The sequence below is a fragment of the Gadus chalcogrammus genome, chromosome 3, assembly GCF_026213295.1.
Source record: "Gadus chalcogrammus isolate NIFS_2021 chromosome 3, NIFS_Gcha_1.0, whole genome shotgun sequence".
Classification (NCBI taxonomy): domain Eukaryota; kingdom Metazoa; phylum Chordata; class Actinopteri; order Gadiformes; family Gadidae; genus Gadus; species Gadus chalcogrammus.
The window spans coordinates 5,527,163-5,533,162 of NC_079414.1; positions in this window are offsets into that span (position 1 = coordinate 5,527,163).

The window sequence follows — 6,000 nt, forward strand, 5'->3', positions numbered from 1 at the left end:
CACTATTTATTGGACTGTGTCTAGACAGTGTGACGACCCCGCCTACTTATTGACTACCTATCTTCATTAAGGTGATCAGCTGATGACATCAGCTGGATCTGGAGCACCTGGGACCGGTGCTCCAGCCGAATAAAAGAGCAGCTGATTGCCTGTCGTGGGCGCTACTCCTTGGCTCCTTGCAGGCGTCCACACCTTTTGGGGTTTCGTTGGCGGTTTTGTTAAAGTTATGTTTTGTACGGAAATAAACCTTTATTTTATATTGGTAAATGCACCGTCTCTCCCGTTTTTGTCATCGCCGCTGAGCCGGGTTGTGACAAATGGGGGCTCGTCCATTCGGTTTGTGCAATAGTTGAGTGTAGATTTTGTTTTGCCTTTGTTTGTTTGCCTTGCGGGTAAAACGGTTGTTGCTCATTTTTGCGAGTGTTTTTTCCGTAGTTAAGGGGAGAGTTCATGGTGCATGTGGGCTGACGGATCAGGGTGAGTATCAGGGTTGCTCACTTAATTTATGCCAGTACCAAAAAGCCGGTTGACAAGTGTTGTCCTCAGCGTGTGGATCTTAGTGCGGTGCGGAGTTTTCCCTGGTAGGCATAGCGGCGTTCCCCTTTGGGTTCGTTGCGGGGGTCGTGGTAGTGTTGTGGCGGCATAGTGGTTAAAGCATTGTCTTGGGAGCATGTCCGTGATTTCGGGGGAGTTGCTAGCTTGCTAGTCGCTTTCCCGGGTCAGCGGTCTCTAGTGCATAAGTACCCGCCACTGCCCGCTGCATGAAGACTAGCCGGGAGTTTAGTTAGGGGGTTGATGTTTAGTTAGCGGGGAAACTTCAAACTGGGATCCTCTTAGTGCGCACGGGGACACTTCGCTGTCTTGCTTCCGGTTCGGGCATAACGGTGTGTTTTGCTTAATCCTAGTGGCGGTCTTGAGATGGCTGAATGTGAAGCGTTTGTGGCGGCTCCGTCAGAGGAGGCCTTGGACAAGTGTACAAAGGAACAGTTGTTGAAACTGTCGGATTATTATTCGGTGGCCGGGATAGAAAGGAAGCGTAAAGAAGATATTAAAATTGCTTTAAAGGTAAAACTTATTGAACTGGGAGTCCTTACGTCTGGCCCGGTGCCAGCTTCTCCACCTGCCGTAGGCATGCCTTTTCAGACCCAGGGGCTGACGTTTGAGCAGCAAAAGGAGCTCCTCTCAATGCAGTTGGAACATGAGAGATTTAAATGTGAGATGGAAGCAAAAAAACAAATAGAGCTGGAGGTGATCCGCCAGCGGGAGGGTTATCGTCTGGCTGCTGAGAGTCAGAAGGGGCAGGTGTCTGGGGTCGGTGCGCGGCCCTTTGACATCAACAACTTGCGGCTGTTGCCACCGTTTAATGAGAGGGATCCTGACTCATTTTTTGTGCTTTTTGAGCGTGTTTCCGCGGCGAGGGGTTGGTCTGATGAGGACTGTGCTCTGCTGCTCCAGTGCGTCCTCACAGGTAAGGCGCAGGGGGCATATTCGTCTATGAGCACGGCTGATAGCGGTAGTTATGTTAAAATAAAATCTGCAGTGCTGAAGGCTTATGAGCTTGTGCCTGAAGCATATCGCCAACGTTTTCGGGTTTGGGAAAGGGAAAGTGGCCAGACCTATGTTGAATTTGTTCGGGATTTAACTACCCATTTTAAACGTTGGTTGGCTGCGCTTGATATATCTACTTTTGGTGAGTTGTGTGAGTTAGTAATTTTTGATTGCGACCTACATTAGTGAACGGAAGGTTGCCTCTGCTGCAGAAGCGGCTGTGTCAGCAGATGAGTACGTGCTGCTCCATAAGGGCGATGTGAGAGAGCGCACACCCGGCCGCAATGATTCTGGCTGGGGTGGAAACAGGCGAGGTGTTGCGGTGGCTGACCAGATGCGTTCCGGGAAGTCTGGCATGCTTAGATCCGAGTCTCACTCACGGAGCAGTTTTGACAGCAGTAGAAGCTGTAACTATTGTCACGAGGAGGGACATTGGAAGGCAGATTGCCCTGCATTAAAGGCTAGGCACCAGGGATTGTGAAGAGTTGGTTGGTATGGAAAAGGGATGGTTGGTCGGTATGGAGATGAGTTGGTTGGTATGGAGATGAGTTGGTTGGTATGGAGATGAGTTGGTTGGTATGGAGATGAGTTGGTTGGTATGGAGATGAGTTGGTTGGTATGGAGATGAGTTGGTCGGTATGGAGATGAGTTGGTCGGTATGTGGGCGGAGGTGCGGCCCTTGTGGTTTACACAGATCATAATCCTCTGACCTTTTTAAGGTCATTGCGGTGTCCGAATCAGGGGTTGATGAGATGGGTTTAGTTTCTGCAGGGATATGATCTTGATATTTGGCATATCAAAGGGGTGGATAATGTCATTGCCGACGCGCTGTCGTGCTCCTTTGCCGTGAATGAATGTGATGAGTGGTGCCATTTCATGCTGTTTTGTGTTGTGTTCTTCTGTCTGTTCTCTTAATTTGCTTCGCCAGGTACCAGGGTTGCTGAGGTCAGGTGGAAAAGGAGCATGACATGGGCAGGGTGGAGTTATGTGTTTTCTTTCTTAGATTTGTCTTGTCTTTGAATTAATATATTTTTGGGGAGGATAATTTCAGGTCAATTTGGTTAGTATGTGCCGGTGTTCCCTTTGGTACACCGACTTTATGGGGGGGGGTGTGACGACCCCGCCTACTTATTGACTACCTATCTTCATTAAGGTGATCAGCTGATGACATCAGCTGGATCTGGAGCACCTGGGACCGGTGCTCCAGCCGAATAAAAGAGCAGCTGATTGCCTGTCGTGGGCGCTACTCCTTGGCTCCTTGCAGGCGTCCACACCTTTTGGGGTTTCGTTGGCGGTTTTGTTAAAGTTATGTTTTGTACGGAAATAAACCTTTATTTTATATTGGTAAATGCACCGTCTCTCCCGTTTTTGTCATCGCCGCTGAGCCGGGTTGTGACAACAGTAATGAACATCCCTGATCACAGTTAATCGCGTTTGTAGTCTACACTCAGACGTGAACTCATTATTGCATGCGGGTGTCTTCCTGCATAAAAATCTTAACACATTCGGTAGTATACAATAATACAAATTATTCTAAAGAGGTCTAGAATCCGTGCGCAGCCCTGCCTTCTCCAGTGAACCAAGAAAGCCTGTGCCATCATTCGCCCAACAATATGGGCAGGGTCTAGACCAGGGGTCTCAAACTCAATTTACCTGGGGGCCACTGGAGGTAGATTCTGGGTGAGGCTGGGCCGCATCAAGTTTTCCACCAAAAAGTACAAATATCCAGTCTTCTCAATCTTTACTGTTAACAGTTCTGTAACATGAATGCTTTTTGCACCGCAACTTTCTCTGTGCATATAACGCGTAACACGTTGGGATGCCCCTGTGCTCTACAAAAAAGTATTCTGTCTCCCACTTTTCCTGAAATAGTCTGTGCTCGTCACTAACCTTTCTCTTCACGGCAGGTTTTGAGAAAGACATGACTGGGGCTGGAGAACAGGATATATTTTCCTTCCACTTTGTGTCACTCCGGAATCACGTTTCAACCAAGCGACTAATGTGGCTTATTCGCGTTAGCAAACTTGACAACAAGCCCCTCCGGAAGGGGTCACAACCCTTCACAGCAAAGGCTTTATTTAAAAAATATTTATATAAAGCCTAGGGCTTTATATATATATTTTTTATAAAGCTTGCTGCGCCCAACAACCTTGCGAAGACGGGGTGAAATGTGCATAAGCATTTTTAACCGCAAACGTTGGTGTGTGTGTGTGTGTGTGTGTGTGTGTGTGTGTCAAGCCCGACCCGGCCCGTGCACGTTCTGTACGAGCCCGGCCCGGCCCGACACATTAACTGTAATTATGAGCCCGAGCCCGATTTCAAGCCGAATTTTTTTTTAATACATGTGTAACTTATGATATATAAATTTTGATTAATATGTGTCGGCCTCAACTTGATACAAAACACTCTTTCACACGTCGATATTTCCTCTCCCACTGGACACACAGGAACACAGGAAAACACACACACACACACACACACACACCTACCGACGTATCCAGGCCCATGCAGTTATAAAATGCAATCAAACATGTCAGAACATAGACATTTTTTATAAATAGCCTACCAACGTTTGCAGTGAAAAAAAACTGATGCACATTTCATGCTCAGGGATTTGAAGCTCCACAACTTCAGGAAGTCGGTTGCTAAGCGGTTAGTTTCAGATGCTTCAGTAAGATCGAAATACATCAGAGGAGTCACACAGGAGAGAACCCGGTCAGGTGCATGGTGTTTGGAAAGAGATACACACAGAAAGGGCGTATCTCCCGCGCACACAGACTTGGGAGAAGCCATACCGTTGGCCCTGCACATTTCACCTCCGTCTTATGCAAGGTTTTTGTGCGCAGCAAGCTTTATAAATGAGGCCAACGGGCAAGCGCAGCGACTCGGCAAAAAAAAAGAAATAATAATAATAATAATTAAAACGTGCAGGCCGCACTAACACTTAACTTTGATATCAAGTAGGGGGCCACAAAATATCGTCCCGCGGGCCACAATTGGCCCGCGGGCCGCGAGTTTGAGACCCCTGGTCTAGACCAAGCTCCCCTAATCGGGTCAGCAATAGCCGTGTGTCAATCCCTAGCCTCTGCGTTTGAATGATAATGAATGAATGGAACGTTGCATTTTTAATGTCTACAAATATTCTAGACTAGAGAGAAACCTCGCTATCGGGACACGAGGCCCAGACTCTCTCGTTTTTAATGAGAATATTGCCGAAAATTGGCGTATTTTTGAGCGGGGGAACGATATTTTTATTACTGCCGCACACTCGGACAAGTCAGCAAAGACACAGGCCTATATCCTTCTCAACATTGCTGGCCCAGAAGCCATCGAATGGGAGCGGTCTTTCGCCTACTCTGCTGAAGTGCGCATGCCAGGAGATGATGGGGGGATCATTACCCCAGCTGAATCTCGGGAGGACCCCGAATGTTTAAAGAAAAAGTTTTGTGAAATCTGCAATCCTCAAAACAACAGGACTATGGAAAGGCACAAGTTTCATTCCAGAAGTCAGAAACAAGGTGAGAGCATCGAATCATTCACAATTGACTTAAGGATTAAGGCTAAATGCTGCCATTTTGGAGAACTGACGGACGAGCTGATCTGTGACCGCATCGTGTGTGGCGTTACCAGTGACACTTTGAGGAAAGCTCTGTTAAGAGATAGCGAGCTTACACTTGCCAAAGCCTTGTCTATCTGTCAGATACACGAGATGACCGAGGAAAGCAGCAAGACGTAAGCAACACAAAGTAATGCTGCCAGTGTAAATGCAGTTAGGTTAGTTTCAAATAGAATGCATTGGCCAAAGCCTCAGCCCCCTTCGCAGACCGTTGTGAGGTGCAATAATTGTGGAGGCAGCCACACAGCCAAAAGGGAAAAATGTCCAGCATTCAGACAACAGTGTAACAGCTGCCAAAAGTTCAATCACTACTGAATTTGCTGTAAGTCTACACCATGCAGCCAAAATAGGCAACGTCCCAGACAGAAAACCATCAGACATGCCGTTAACGGGCTAGAAATGGAGGAACAAACATGTGAAGATTAAACATTTTATGTGGATGGTGTTGAAGTCATATTGACTGTCTGAATCTGAAAGCCATTGAAAAAGATGAAGGATTTGTCACAATCCACAAAAACGGCAGGCCCACCGAGATAAAAGTAAACACAGGTGCAAAATGCAATGTGATGTCACTTGACACTTTGAAAGGACTTAATAATGGCGAACAGCTTGTACAGCAGAGGAAAGCAGCTAGCCTTGTTGCTTATTGAGGCATAAGAATTTAGACCAGTGTCATCGCCACACTGCAGTGCTGCTTAAAGGAGCAGAACCACTCATTTCCGTGTCATTGTGGACAGAGCAGTGCAACCACTGCTGGGATTTCGTGCATGTATGGAAATGGGGGTTGTGAAAATGAGGCCAGACGTTCACCAGGTCAGCGTGGAGGGCAACATGGA